We start from the raw sequence: 16,888 nt of genomic DNA, 5'->3' as shown, positions 1-16,888 counted from the left end.
TATTCACAGTCGTTACTTCTTGCTGAGAAATGTTCTGCTGCAGAATTAGCCTGTTTTTACTGCCACTCTAAAAATCAAATGCAGAGTTTTGCTTTCAGGGGTATTGTTACATTAATTCCAATACTGAAACAGCAGAACATATTCTGCAGTATGCATTGTAGAATATATTTTGCAACAAACCAGAGTAAAATAAAGAAGTATTTTAAAACTGAATGTGCAGCTCTAACACAGGTCTTCATTTTTGCAACCATTTCCTCCCAAGTCAGGCTTGACAGGTAATGCGATTAGAGATGTACTGTAGTGCACTAAAGCTGTGCAGTACAAGTCAGTGAGGAGGACAGCACTATCTGTGAAGATACAGGAAAGAGTGACCTTTATGAAGGCGGGAGGGCAAAGGTGGACCACAACTTCAGCTTTTACTTACATGTAGATAAAAGTACCTGTCACTTCTTATGTGAAAGCTGTGTGACTATTACTTTTAGTCATTTGCAATTGTTAGCTTAACATTCATTGTATTTGCAAATATTACTGCGATTTAAAGTCCTATAGGCATCTGTATTTACATAGTAAAACCTGTAAGATGGCTAAATTCTCTGCTGTTGTAGTCAGGGCCTGACTCAAAAACAAAATATATAGACCACAAACTACACCCCTTGTGAAGTAAGCAAGTCTTCTGTATAATGTTTGCTTACCGATAACTGAATAATGTTGAAGAGAAAGCTGCCTTATAACTGTGTGTGCACACATGTTTTTTTATAGGGGATGCTGCTGAATGCAAAATAGAATGAATAGGTGGAAATCGATTGACTGTCTAAGAAAAGGGGGTTTTCAGTTTTTTCTGGATGATACAAAATTTGTGCCACTCCTGTGGCATACCGTGATGCATTTGTACTCATTTTCTAGGCTTTGAGGACAATTGTGATATTTCTTCTACTTGACTGTAGTTTGTACTAAAAACTGTTCTTTTCCCAAATAGTGAAGTTAAGAAATGTATCCAGTTGCTGTTCATGGAGGTCTATTGTGTTGTTCATAGTCTCCCACTTCGCTTGGTTCATGGAAGTGTTCCTTTGATCTGCTTCAGAGGATTTAGCTGTGGAAGGTAGAATGATTTCTCAAACAAAAATCAGAATACAAATGCTGTGATACTCAGTCCTTTTTCAAACATTTTTATTGGTAGATGGGCGCTGCTTAGAAGACTGAGTAGCATGTGATTACAGCTGGGTATTTATTACTTTTCCAATGGGAGAGTCTCAGGTCAGTTCCGCCTGTTTCATCAAAGGGGTGTATAGGGGGAGAGGGTTAGGCTTTACTGCAACTGGCCCTGATGAAGTGGAGCTACTGCCTTTGTGTGTTTGAGAGTGGGTTTTGCCGGATACAATAGCTGTACATAACAAATCTATTAGTGAGTTTCCATTTCCAGACCTTAAACTTTAGGATAACAACTGTGATAAGTTACAACTAACATGTGATATGTAAAAAATCTTTATATATATGTATTATCCATTCAGTCATGAATCCGCCTTATTTTAGGCTGTTCGATAGTTTCAAGAACTTAAGTTTGTCCAGTCTGTCAACTAAGTGCTGCAGCATTTTCGAATTATCTTCTTCAGATCTGCCAAACCATTTTTTTTTTTAAATCAGTAAAGATGATTATTATCAATTATACAATGACCCCCCATTAATATTCCAAAATGTGCACGCTGATTGGTCAGCATGCCCATTGTAAATCAGACATACTACTGAAAAAGGTCCAGTCGCTCTGACTTTTTCCATTAGTAAAAGTCTATTTTTTTTTTTTTTTGTTACAGCAACGGAGAATGAAAGAGCTCCATTGCTGTAATCTCGCTATGTTAAATGGGTTTAACATAGCAAGATAGCTTTAAAAAAAGCAACAGAGATCTTCCTTTCTCCGTTGCTTTTTAAAGCTATCTCGCTATGTTAAGCTCCTTTAACATAGCGAGACACCTTTTAAAAAGCAATGGAGATATGCATGCGCAGTACATCAGAACTGCTGCAGAATACCAGACAGCTGCAGAAGGGCAGCACGGAGACATTATACAATGCCATTATTTAAGAAAAGTAAGTATTTTATTTCTTAAATAATGTCATTGTATAATAGCAATAACCCACTTCTGGGTGTGGGTAATGCTGGATTTACCCACGGTTGTCTTTGTTTGGCCACTCAGGCTTCGCCCTCATGACCAAACCACACCAACTGTGGGTAAATCCAGCATTACCCACACCCAGGCATGGGTTATTGCTTAATTAAAAAACAGAAAAGGGCTTTCAGAGTATACTGGGGTTGGCCAACAGAGGGAGCTAGAGGAGGAAATTGTTTATCCCTTTAAAATTGTATTAAGAAGGGCTTCATAGTGTACTGGAGTTGACCAACAAAGGGAGCTTTTAAAATTGTGTTACGGAGTGTACCTTGGTTGAATGATAGAGGGCGCTAGAACTCATATATCCCTTGTCTGAATAAATTTACTATCTATTACTTTAATTGCATATGGTGTAGTGGAGAGCATTTAGGCTGTGAATTATAAAGTACAATAAAATAAATTCTTCTTCTTCTTTCAGCTGATCCCGTTAGGGGTCACCACAGCAGATCAACTATTTCCATTTCTTCCTGTCCTCTGCATCTTGCTCTGTCACACCAACCGCCTGCATGTCCTCTCTCACCACATCCATAAACCTTATCTTAGGCCTTCCTCTTTTCCTGTTACCTGGCAGCTTCATCCTTAGCATCTTTTTCCCAATATAGTCTGCATCCCTCCTCAGCACATGTCCAAACCAATGTAATCTTGCCTCTCTGGCTTTGTCTCCAAACCTTCCAACCTGGGCTGACCCTCTAATATACTTATTCCTAATCCTCTCCATCCTCATCACACCCAGTGCAAATCTTAACATCTTCAACTCTGCAACGTCAAGCTCTGACTCCTGCCTTTTTGTCAATGCCACTGTCTCCAACCCATATAACATAGCTGGTCTCACTACCCTCTTGTAGACCTTCCCTTTCACTCTTACTGGTACTCGTCTGTCACAAATCGCTCCTGACACTCTTCTCCACCCACTCCATCCTGCCTGTACTCTCTTCTTCACCTCTCTTCCACACTCACCATTACTCTGAACTGTTCATACCAAGTATTTAAACTCATCCACCTTCGCCACCTCTACTCCCTGCATCCTCACCATTCCTCTATCCTCCCTCTCATTCACACACATATATTCTGTCTTAGTCCTGCTGACCTTCATTCTTCTTCTCTCTAGAGCATATCTCCACCTCTCCAGGGTCTCCTCCACCTGTTCCCTACTCTCACTACAGATCACAATGTCATCTGCAAACATCATAGTCCACGGGGACTCCTGTCTGATCTCGTCTGTCAACCTGTCCATCATCATTGCAAATAAGAAAGGGCTCAGAGCTGATCCTTGATGTAATCCCACCTCCACTTAAACGCATCCATCACTCCCACCGCAGACCTCACCGCTGTCACACTACCCTCGTACATATCCTGTACCACTCTTACATACTTCTTTGACACTCCCGACTTCCTCATACAATACCACAACTCCTCTCTAGGCACTGTGTCATATGCTTTCTCTAAATCTACAAAGACACAATGCAACTCCTTCTGACCTTCTCTGTACTTCTCCATCAACACTCTCAGAGCAAACATCGCATCTGTAGTGCTCTTTCCTGGCATGAAACCATACTGCTGATCACTAATCATCGCCTCCCTTCTTAACCTTGCTTCCACTACTCTTTCCCATAACTTCATGCTGTGACTAATCAGTTTAATCCCTCTGTAGTTACTACAGCTCTGCACATCACCCTTATTCTTAAAAATCGGTACCAAAACACGTTTTCTCCATTCCTCAGGCATCCTCTCACTTTCCAAGATTTCATTAAACAATCTAGTTAAAAACTCCACTGCCATTTCACCTAAACACCTCTATGCTTCCACAGGTATGTCACAAGCCAGTGCATTTCTTTGTGCCGGTCCCAAGCCCGGATAAATGGGGAGTGTTGCGTCAGGAAGGGCATCCGGCGTAAAATTTTGCCACATCATATATGCAGAAAACTGTAAAGTACAATAAAGTAAATTAAGATACAAAAATAAAAATGAGCCAAGCGCCCAAGAAGTAAATTTTTGGTAGGGGGAAGGAGAGATGGGGAGGGACAATAAAGACTAAGGTGGCTCCCTGTGGTCAATAATGAGTTAAAACTCCTAATCTTGCCATTGTTCCATATGAGCCATTTAAACTATGCTTCCAAAGGTTAGCCAGTCACCCCCATTATAGCAAACAACCCAAATCAGAAGCAATGATAAACATGTGCTAAAATCAAGAGAATTTACAGTGACAGAAATAGCCCAAGTTTTATACTTTAAAACAACTGAAAAAAAGAAAGGTACCTATGTTATTCAGAAATATTCCACCAAAGGCCAATGCCTTGGGAACAGAAACATCTGTTTCAGTAGTCCTTTTGGGTGTCTATTTGAATCTTTTATGGTCCAGCCTTCATAGATTCAACACTGGGTCAAGGGATTCCATTGTCTTCAGTCCCCAGTATTTCTTGTCCTGAAATCTTATTTATTTTATTTATTTATTTATTTTATTTTACATTTGTTGACCGGGATAATCCGACTGAATACATGTCCATTTTCAGCGGAGGCCCGGGGAGAAAAGCTCCACAATAATAATATAAAAAATAATAGTAATAGTACAATAATATTCCAAGAGAGCAAAGGATATAGATACAATATGTCAGATAGTTCACCACAGTAGGAACACATAGACATATGCAAAATGTTAATATCTTATCTGCCACTCAAGTTCTTTTTTCTCAGCTGGTCATTCAGGTTACCGTTGAGTGGTAGGTCTTCTGTTTAGTCGAGACTGTGGAAGGTAAAGACATTGTGACCTGGTCTGTTTTTGGCATGGGAAGATAAAGGGTTAGATGAGACCCCATATCAGATGTCATGATTGTGCCTGGCAATCCTGTTTTTCAATTTGTTTATGGTCTTTCGTATGTAAAAGGCAAGACATCTCCTGCATTGTGCCATGTAGACCACCTTTTCTGAGTTACAGTTGATAAGCCTATCTGATCTATATCTCTTCTGATTGTTGGGGCAGAAGAAGCTGTCTTGTTTGGTTATAAAGATGCAGTATGTGCATGGTGGGTCACTGCAGGCAAATGTACCTCCTTTTTGGTTGTTCAAGGGGTGTTGGCTTTCTCCATAGTCCCTGATGCTTCTGCCCTTCTTCCCAGTAAATCTGAGTCAGTGTGGTAAAATGTGATTGATGACCCTGTTCTCCATAATGACTATCCAGTTCTGGATTATGATCTCCTGTATGCCGTCGTACCCCAAAGAGTACATGAGTGTCATGTTTAGATCCCATTTGCTTTGGTCTGTCCTCCTTATTCCCATGTCCCTGAGACCTCTGAGAGGGTTGTGGTCCAGTGAGAAAGCCCTTGGATGTCCGTTGGATTTATGTTGGATGATTGAAACCAGGGTCTCCTTAAGAAGTTTCTTGCTATACCCCCTAATTAAAAAGTCCCTTTCTAAATCTTGAATGTTTTTTGTGATGTTTTCTAGTTCTTTTGAAACCCTTGTGATCCTCAATCCTTGTGACTTTACCACATTCCTCTTGAGTTTGTGCAGGTGCATGCTTCGGAAATGGAGGAGGAAGTTTACCCTGGTGGGTTTGCAGTACAAGTCATTGGTAAGTGTTGTTTTGCTTGGGTCCTTGCTTATGGTGAGGTCCAGGAATTTGATGCTGTTCATGCTGTGTTTGGTGGTAAATCAAAGGAAGCTGGTTGATTTATTGATGTGGTCAAAGAATTCATGTAGCAGTTTAGGCTCCAAAACAATAACGATGTCTTCTATGAAGAGGAAGTAGCAACCCATGTGTTGAAAGCAGGGGGAATTGTAGACATGCTCAGCTTCCCATTTGGTCATGACAGCGTTGGTCAAATTGGGGTCCATAGCAGTTCCCATAGCTATCTCAGTGGTCTGCTTATAGATGCCTTCTTCAAATTGGAAATAATTGTTCTTGAGGAGCAGAGAAAGTAGCCTGCCTAGAACCTCTGTTTCACCTGGGAGTACTGCATAGTCTCAGTTGTAGGCTTCAATGACAGCCTGTATGCAGTATTAGTGAGGCAGGACCATATACAGAGCCTCAACATCAACATGACCAGGATGGAGTTTTCATGGATAGTCAGGTCTTTAATCTTTTAAACCCACACTCAAACACACTAAGGCAGTGCCTCAACTTCATCAGGGGCATTTGCAAGAAAGCCTAACCCCTCCCCCTATACACACCTTTGATGAAATGGGTGGAACTGACCTTAGACACTTCCATTGGAACAGTAACAAATACCCAGCTGTAACCATATGCTACTCAGTCTTCTAAATAGCACTTGTCTGCTAATAAAAGAAGTTTGAAACAAGGACAGAGTATCGGAGCATTTTTATTGTGATTTTCGTTTGAGAAATCCTTCTACCTTCCACAGATAGATCCTTCAAAGCAGATCAAAGGAACACATCCACGAACCAAGTGAAGTGGGAGACTGCCAACAACACAACAGACCACCAGGAACAGCAACTGGATACATTTCTTTGTTCTTTCCCTTGGTGACTTCCATCAGCAAGGTTCCTGCATTTGCTCAATTTGAGACTAGGAGTTGGCAGATAATCTGTTTTTTCAAATAGTGAAGTTAGGAACACCTGGTTTAATTTATGCATTTCGGTAGGTTTTCTGACATGAAACTGATCATATAAGTATTTGCATTTGGATTTGCTTCATTATGCTATGATTACTGCCATTTTCTAGCTAGCATAATGTGTACAAGGTCTAACAGCATTAAACCTGGGATTCCAGTCATAGACACCTGCACAGTTTCACAACCACCAGCTGTCTGAATGCATCTTACACTGAAGCAAATTACAGTCATGAAAAATTACATATCATTTTTGGGTGGCCCAAAACCTGACTCGTACAGGGCGCTATCCCTGCAGAATCCTGTCCTTTATATAGTCATTATAGCACAGAAAATCAATCATTCTGCCATTAAATTACTATATAGTGTATTTTATGTTTCTAAACCTAGGTGTATTATAGTAAATCAGTAATCATGATTAAACAGTACAATATCAATAACATTATAAATATAAAAACATTAGAAAAATTAACATAGTAAATTTCATGAGTTGGTGTGGGCCACAGTAGGCAAATAATCAAACTAATGAATATTCTACATTGGACTGTGTTTTGAAAAAAAAAGCCTGATAGAAGAGGTGAATCTTTACTTAAGAACCATCTAAAGCAGTCAGTGATAAAACTAACCCAGTACTGATAAGGCAGTGACATTCAGACATTGAGAGTCTACTAGATGAAGAAATAATGGTCAATCATTTCCAAGTGCATCCTAGGAATCAGTAACAGCCCTCTCAGTGGAGCAGGGTGCATGATCTTGTCAGTATTGTACCAGTAACGTCTTAAGATAGGTGGTGATTATATTACTCAGGGCAACAGAAGTTAGTAGTAAAGCCTTAAACTTGATTCTCAATAAGTCCTGTAGTGCAGATTCAACAGCAAAGAGATTCAACAGCAAAGAGTGATGTTATCAAATCACGTGACTGATGTTGAATGCTTTGCTGCTGAGTTCTGCACTAGATGAAGCTACCTGAGATCATTGCAAAAGAGACCCATGTTGAGAGGGGGGCTATTATGATAATCCAGAAAGATATAGATCAGTACATAAACCATCATCAACAGGTCCTCAGATTTGGGAAGACAGATTGGTTAAGCAATTCACAAAGAAACAATGAGAGGTATATCTATGTCTCCCAAATATGCAACAAATTCTAGACAATTTAGAATCTTTGCTTGGAAGTGTATACACTGGTATTTTTATACTACAAGTAGACTAAAAAAAGTTTGTTCAGGTACACAGCAAATGTTGGAGGTATGATTGGGAAGAAATAGGTAATTGGGAACATATTTTCTGGAAGTGTAATGATTTGGCAGCCTTTAAAGATTCCCTGCAGATTGCTCTGTCAGAGATACTGGGTGAGCAACTTGATGTAACTAAAGAAATGATTTTTTTTAGCTATGATACAGAATCGGAATTGCCTAGACATAGTTAGGCCTTGCTGAGTCTAATTATGGTGGCTGCCAGAAAAGCAATTACTAGAAAATGGAAATCAAAATCTAAACCAATTTTACTAGAAGTAGTGAATATAGTAACAGAGATAAAACAACTGGAATTGGGATCTTTAGAAAAGGGTAGGAACAAATTACATAAAAAATGGGAATTGCAGGAACAATACATGCAGAGGAGGAACACGGTTTAAAAGAAGGCAGGAATTGAATGAGCTATGTAATGTCTGACTGACAATGACTGGATAGATTATAAGTAATGTGTCATGTTTGCAACTAAAATTATGTCAACATGGTTTATTTCCATTTATATAAATGTATAATTGCCTATGTCATATGTGATAATTTAATAAAGATGTTTCTTGTTTAAAAGAAAAGGTCCTCAGATGGCAAAAAGTGTTGATACACAGAGAGATACATGTGCATACACACACACACACACACACACACACACACACACACACACACACACACACACACACACACACACACACACACACACACACACACACACACACACACACACACTCACAAATGTGCATCTAGCAATGAGCATTTTTTGTTCAGTATGTCTTTATGTGATACAACATGTACTCACTTAGCTAAAGAACTACCAGTCTGCATTCCTTCACTTCCTGAATGCTTCCTTGGTTGTCTTTATGACTTCATATTTTTTGTGTGCAGTCAGCTCTGGGCAAATAAAGAAGAAACCCTAACTCTGAACAAGGTTTGATAGTAGGCTGGGTGCTGAAAGAAAGACAATGGATATGCTTCCTCATCTGTCTCGGGGTAGTGTTCCTGAGATTATGATCCCTCATGGAGACTGAGGTTGCTGACAGAACCATCAGGGAGAGAGAAGGTGAGCCGAGGAACTAAGGAGTGTATTACCATAGAGATGGTGATGGTTACTTGTATTACCATAGAGATGGTGATGGTTACTTGTATTGCCATAGAGATGGTGATGGCTCCTTTACAATGCCAACATGCACATTACCTGATCTGCATGGGCAGAGTTAAGGTGTAATGTAAAAATGACTAATGCAGCAACAGTAATGTTGCATTGGGGGCACTCATCTCTTCTCTACCTCGTAGCACCTGAGTTGCAAAATAGCTTCCTACCACTATTGGGGGCTTGGCTCCCAAGTTTTTTTGGAGAACTAGTTAACCCCACAATTTATGTGTGTGTGTGTGTACATGTATACACTCACCCTTGTGAGTGTATATCTACATGTGATGTGTTCATGTGTGTATGTGTTGGAAGGGTGGGAGACTTAATTAAGAACAGTTATAAAAGCAGGTGGTCAGGAAAAGGAACAGCATGGGGGAAGACATGGGTCAGATAGGTTAAGTTTAGATGGAAGAGAGGGTTTTGGTGAGGGGGGCTGACTTGCTAGGTGTAGTAGCTGGGAAGAGATGCAGTTTATACATTATATAATGATTACCATGAGGGTCAAGTAGTGACAAAATGGGTCACAAAAAGAAGAGACACACACACACACACACACACACACATATATATATATATATATATATATATATATATATATATATATATATATATATATATATATATATATATATATATATATATATATATATATGTATATATATATATTGACCAGTGTTGGAAGGAATGAACTCATGGAGCAGAATGTGGAAGAGGGAATAAGATGTTCAAAGAAGCTGTAAGCTTGTGCAAATGCTTGTGAGGTACAGTGCACTCTGAGAAGCACTACAGGTACAGAAGGCCAGCAGCCCAGTAAGGAAAGGATCAGGAAGTATAGCTATGACTGAGTGGAAGTTGGGGGAGGAGGAGCTATTTTAAAGGGACAGACTCCATCTCAGCTCTTAGGGAAGAATGTTGGCAAATCAGGGGATGGAAAGGTACACCAGGGAAATATACCATTAAACAGGCAAGGAAGGGAGGGGAAGTGAACGAAAGCTGTACATTGAGGCATCAGAACAGAATAAAGTGAGAAGGAAAGGGTAAGGAGGGCAAAAGAGGAAGCAGTTAAGGGACACAGTAAATGCCAGAAACAAGTAAAAAGGGAGAGAAAATTAGGTGTGGAGTGAAAAGGAATGAAACACCAGAGAATGTAAGAAAGCAAGGGACAGATTGCAAAAATGAGCTAATAGAACAGGTAGAGAAGACGCAGAAGCACAGATGAGGATAATGTGGATAGGCAGGACCAACAAAACAAGCACATTATGATAGCAGGTTCTGGGTGGTACTCAGCAGTGCCCACAGCCTAAGCAGGAAGGTGGATAAACTAGCCCTAGCAGCTGACAGTGAAACTGATATGGTCACAATAACTGAGATATGGACTAATGATAAGAGAGGGTGGAACAGGGTAAACCTGAATAGTGAGCATGCAGGAGTGCTGCAGGCAAGGACAGAATATACATCAGGGAAATATTAGAGAGGGGATATGAAGAAAAAAGTAAAGAATTTGGAAAGGATGAAAATAATCAGGGTAGCTAAAGGAGAAGAAGAAGAAATGGGCCACCATTAGCTTCCTGGCTAGAGCCAAAAAAACTCCTTACTGCATCCACCAGACTCACTCTTGCCACTACATACATACTCACCTCTCTATAACATGGTTCTCCCATATTGACTAACCTTCAGGCCACCATACAATCTAAACTAGGACAGTGATATACCAAGGTAGCTAGATGTACAGCTAATACAAGTCATAGAACTTATCGCTGTTCTGCTCTAAAAATTCTAAATTAGATAGAATCATCCTACCAGATAATTTATTCCAAACTTCTCTTAGCACACAGAATTATATATAATCTCACTTCCTGCCCAGCTATGCTTACAATTCTCCATCACTAACTCCCAAATCATCGCCTTCAACCTTCTGAAAAAAATCTACTTGACATCTATAAGTCTTACAAAAACTGTGGTCAAAGTCTGTACTCACACTGTGTAGCAAAAGTCTGGACTCTACAATACATTCCATGTGCAAATCAGGGCAATACACAACATCCGTTTATTTAAGCCACAGCTAAAAGAACTTGTCTCTAACTCCTGGCTTTGCACTTGCTGCTCTCCTGGCTTATAATTTCAGCCCCTTCTCCTCTAATACCTGTATACACCCAGTGTCACCTTTTCCTTATTTTTTTCTTAGTCTTATTTCCTGTACTCATAATCTTGCTTTCTCTCTTTATTTCTCCTGCCTCCCATATCTACTCCACTTAGCACCTCTAACAAATACTTAGTTTTCACTCTGCCCTCCCTTTCTCCCCTCCTCTGTATCCACTTTTTGAATATTCACTCTGTTTCATTTATGAGTCAGTAATAAACTCTTGCACGTATAGCATGTCAATATGTATCAATGCAATATGATATTTTATTTATCTTATTTTACTGATGGTATATATGTATCATTCTACATATCACGTGCATTAATATTTGTATTAATGCATTTACAGTATATTGTAATATGATGTTGGTTTTCACCTGTCTATATGTATCTTCTGTTCTTATATTTGTGGAGCTTTTCTCCCTGGGCCTGTGTTGAAAACAGATAAAATCAGCCAGTCAGAATTTCTGGTAGACAAATTTCAATAAATAAAAGGGAGAGTTGGTATGCTGATACCTTATATAAGACCCAGTACCACTGTCAAGAATGACAGGTTGATCAGGGAGCTCATTAAGAGATGGGAAGCAAAGAGTGAGTGGCTATGCTGGATGACATCAGTTTACCTGAGGCATATTAGTGCCTACCATTATTTAAGATGGGCAAAGAAAACCGGCTAAATGAGGTATTCATCACTAAAGGTCTTGAACAGAAGTTACTAAATGGTTTGATCTAGTTCTCTGCAAAGGGGACAGAGGGTTTCACTAGTAGCAAACAATGACCCTGCAGTCATATGTTCCATGATGGTCACCACAAAAAAGGAACCAGACTTGTTCACAGAAAACAGAGTCTGAAAATATGGGTGGGGTGGGGACAAAGGCTTTGACAACAATACCCACTCGGTATTGTAAAAAAAACTACCAGCTTAAAAGATGGGTTGCAAACTGGGCTAAAGGAAGAACCCACAGGAGGGTTAGAGTTGCTGCTGCTTCAGACTCCAAAGGGTCTAAGTGGTGTCCCACAGAAGTCCTGTGGCTCCCTGTTGTGCATCTCTACTTCATCTACTACACAGGGCAACAGGGGAGGATGGGAGGACTTTTTTTGTTTTGACTGCAACTGGGAAGCCAATAGTAGAAAAATATCATCGAGACGATCCTTCAGAAGGGACCACGAAGGACAGATAGCTGGTGTGCTGGAGCCATGGCCATGTTAAACGCCAAAAAAAAAAAAATGTATAGTCATACCAAAAAAAAAAAAGGTAACCCCAAGCTACATATAGGGTGGCATCCACTAAGCACAGAAGAGGTTATATCAGGGACCTGACAGTGGCCTTTCTTTTGACACTCACGTTGCTAAAGTGGTTAGAAAGACCTTCTACATTGCCCACCTGATCATGAAGGATTTCACATCCGAGATCTAGTAGGTCAGACCAATTATCGAAAGTACAATGCCCCATCGGATGAGCAATTGGAGAGACCCCAAAGTTCCTCCAAAAAGGATAAAGGACTTCCAAAATCTCCAGCTCTATTCAGTCGCATACGTCTGCTCAGAGGGTGACATGTGCTGACACATACAAGGCCATCCATGTCCAACCCGGAATATTAATGCTCATCCAAAAATCCAAATCCAAAAAAACCACTAGAGCAAGCTTACTTAAAAATTACCTATAATATATATATAGATAGCTGGAGGAGGGGATTATTCATCACTCACTATGCTGTCTGTGTTGTGGAATGCACAGTATTTTTTCATATAAGGGGGTGGCGTAGCCCAAAAAATTTGCAGGCTTTATAAAAATGCTTAGGATAGCAGCCTAGTATAAACCTATGAACCTATGAACTCTAGGAAGATAAAGGAGTTAATAGAAATAAATCTTGAGGTGTGGAAGGAGAATACCAGAGTGGCGGAGCAGTGGAGGATAATAAAGGGATTATAAAAAAAGGACTAAAGAAAGTTGAAAAGGGAAAGAGAAAAGCAGCATGGTTTACATCATTCAGAAAATGGAAGTAGCTCTAAGGAGACAAGGAGAAGAAATGCATCAGTGAAGGCATAAGGAGAGGGCAAGGTATAGACCAGAAACATGACAGCAAAATGTTTGACCAGAGTCAATGGAAAAGTAGAAGACAGCCTGGGAGCTGGCATTGAGGTAAATAAAAAGATCGTCATTAGTTATGTGAGAAAGACAAAGAAGGCTGAAAAATAAATGAAATGGATTGAGAAATTCAGAGAATAAAGATGCTATGGAACAAGTGAGAATTTTAAATTAATATTTCTCATAAGTGGCTGCCACACTGTAAAGCAGTTGGCATTGCTGCCTCAGAGTGTTTGATTCTCCAACCTGGTTCTTATCTAGAGTGCTTTCTGTATGGAATCTGTGTGTCTTCCTCGTGTCCACATGAGTTCCTACCTTGTTCTTCTCTTTCCTCTTACATCCCAACGGCATGCCATAGGTGAATAGAATGCCCTCCACATTGCTTGCAGGTGTGGCATATATGAATGAGTCTGTGTACATGTGCATGTGTACACGCACACATCTGTGTGAATCCTGTGGTGGACCAGGGCCCTATTTTAGGATAAGTTTTTCTGCTTTTTATCCAGTGAGTGCTGGAGCAAACTGTATTTCCCACCCCAACACAGAACTGAATTAAGCAAGTTATAGGAAAATGAATGAAATAAATGGAAAAAGAACATTTCTTGCTTGTGTTCACCAAAGAAAAGAAAAGAAAGATACCAGCCTGAGAGAGAGGAGAGCAGAAGAACATGCAGTGAATAGATGAGGTGATAGCAACTGAGGAAGAGAAAAATGTGCTAAAAGTACAAATGGACAGCAAGGTGCAGGGAGGTGGTGGAATCCCTCCCAGGGTCTTTATGAGAACTCTGGGAACATTAACCAAACCTCTTTATGAGAATTCTGGGAACATTAACCAAACCTTGGACAGATCTGGTCAATAATCCCTTAAGGAAGAGATGATCATGTCAGATTGGAAGCAGGCAGTGGTCCTGTCTGCAATAATAAAACAAGAAGCAGTCCATGGAACTAGAAAGCAAGAAGTCAGACTTCAGAATTGGGCAAAGCAATGGTAGCAGTACTGAAATTAAGGCCTACTATGTTCCTGGAGCAAGATGGCATATTTAATGAATGTCACCATGGATTCACATCAGGAAAGTCCTAACAGACTAAGCTGATCTGTTTCTGTGACTGGATTCACAGTGAGATGTGGAAAACGGCACCCCTGAGGACATGATCTACTTTGTCATTTTCAAAGCCTTTGACTCAGTCTCTTGTCATAGAGTTCTTATGAAACTGAGGAAACTAGGAGCAGATAGTTAACTCTGTAAGTGGGTGATGATGTGATAAAGGAGAGGAAACAGAGACTTCAGTAAAGGAGTCATTTTGCGGGGGGGGGGGGTGACATCAAGTGGTGTCCCACTGTGATCAGTCTTTGCCCCAGCCTTAATAAGTAGGGACATCCGTGATTCTTCACATGCCATGAAGTATTGGATCAATTCCTTTCCATACTTCATCAGGGCTAGGGTAGAACTGTCTGATGGGGAACTGATCTGGTAAGGGTCATCAATGCCATAAATGTGTTGACAGCAGGATTTCATATGTGGCAGTTCCACTCCATCCTTTCACATGCCTGACTGTGCACCTAATGTATGACAAACCAGATGAAGGTGGAACTGGCCTTGTAAACATGCAAAAGGAAAAAAGCGTGAGGTTATTATTACAGACAGTATCAGACATCATGCTCAGGTCAAGAGGGTGGCAACAAGGCTAAGCCGGTGTTGAGATATATATCCAGGGATGTAGTATCCAGGCATAGGAAGGTGGTAACCCCTAACAGGCCCTTGTAAGACTACATCTATAACAGTGGGAATGAGGAAGGCTACCAAGATAGTATGACAATGGATGGGAATGATGTTGGTTTGAATAATCAAAGCTTAATACAAGGCAGGTGAATTGAACAAACATATACAGCCTAAACATGCACCCTAAGAAGAATTGCTGTTAGGTTTTCCATCCCTTTTGAAAAGGACCATTCTGCTAAATTGATGTGAATCCATCCAGTCATCAAGAGATAACTTGAAGGAGGCTAAGGTGATACACCATAAACTTAACAAGAAGTTTGTACCACAGGTAAAAAAGCCTTTGGGTAATGGACTTATCCTTCTGAGAAGTCCTATTATGTCACAATGTAAGATGAGAATTTTAGGACAAATATTTCTAACACTAACAGTGCTTCTGATGTGGAGAAGATATAGTAAAACAGATCTATCACAGCATGAAAAGCAAAACAGACATCTCCAAGAATGAGTCAGTACAAGATGGCAAAGAAGTAAGATTTCTAATCTATCTGGATAGTTGACGACCACCCTTTGATGCGCACACACACACACACACACACACACACACACACACACACACACACACACACACACACACTCTTTACTGACATGTACATAGTGGTCAGCAGATACTAAACTGGGAGGTTCAGGACAGAACCAGGAAGAGCAAAGTTAAATAAGGAGACAACACATGGAGCCATCTGTTTCTGAGCTGATATACAAGATAATGGTGACCAGATATGGAGTATGAAGTACAACAAGTACATTCACTGCATCCTATCAGAATTAACCAGTTTAGCAGTGCTTATGAAACATGTTGGGGCCTATTAAACTGCAACTGAGAAATGCCTAGAAATCAAGGCCAAATAAAGTGACAGTAAAAATAGTTTAGACATAAATGATTCAATAATGTTAGCTGAGTGTTAAGTGAAACGTTTTGGATATCTGGAATTGGATATATGGAATATATTACCTATAGAATTGGTTGTATGGACTATATTACATATGGAAATGGATATATTGAATATATCCTCTGCAAAGCATACAGAGCACACACACACACTAACGCTCCTGAGGGCAATGTGGATTATCACCATATGGGAAGAAACAGGAAAACTCAACAAACAACAATGGGAACACATGGAGAACATTCAAATTCCACAGGGAACATACCATAGCGAATTGGTGAACCAGTGAATTAACTTCTGTGAAGCAATAATGCTAACAATGCTATCTAGTAATTAATATATAATGCTAACAATACTATCTAGTAATATATAATGCTAATAATACTACCTAGTAATATATAATAGTAGAAGCAAAACAACATGGCTATAACTGAAAGATTGTCAATGCAGTGTATGCATATTGTAACAAGATGCTAGCAGTAATGGCATTTAAACTGCATGATGTGTTGCATTAGCTGATTTTATACTGTGTATGCAATACTACCTTAAGGTTGTAACCAATGCGCAGATGTGTGCGGGTGTTATTTATTTAACATTTGTTAACCGGGAAAGTCCAACTTGAAACAAAGCCAATTTTCAGCGGAGACCTGGGGAGAAATGCTCCAGACACATGTCTTTGTAACATGGGAGGAAACTGGAGCACCCGGAGGAAACCCATACGAATACAGGGAGGACATGCAAACTCCACACAGAAGGCACCCCAGCTGAGAATTGAACCAGAAAACCTCTTGCTGTGAGGTGAAAACGCTACCACTGCACTGTCCAATATATATAATGAGTTATAATGTGTGTTTAGCTATTTTCACTGTTAGTAGTGGC

This window comes from Protopterus annectens, chromosome 2.part0 (genome assembly GCF_019279795.1).
Source record: "Protopterus annectens isolate FY-2018-M chromosome 2.part0, PAN1.0, whole genome shotgun sequence".
Taxonomy (NCBI): domain Eukaryota; kingdom Metazoa; phylum Chordata; order Ceratodontiformes; family Protopteridae; genus Protopterus; species Protopterus annectens.
Note: the sequence above shows the minus strand (reverse complement) of the source record.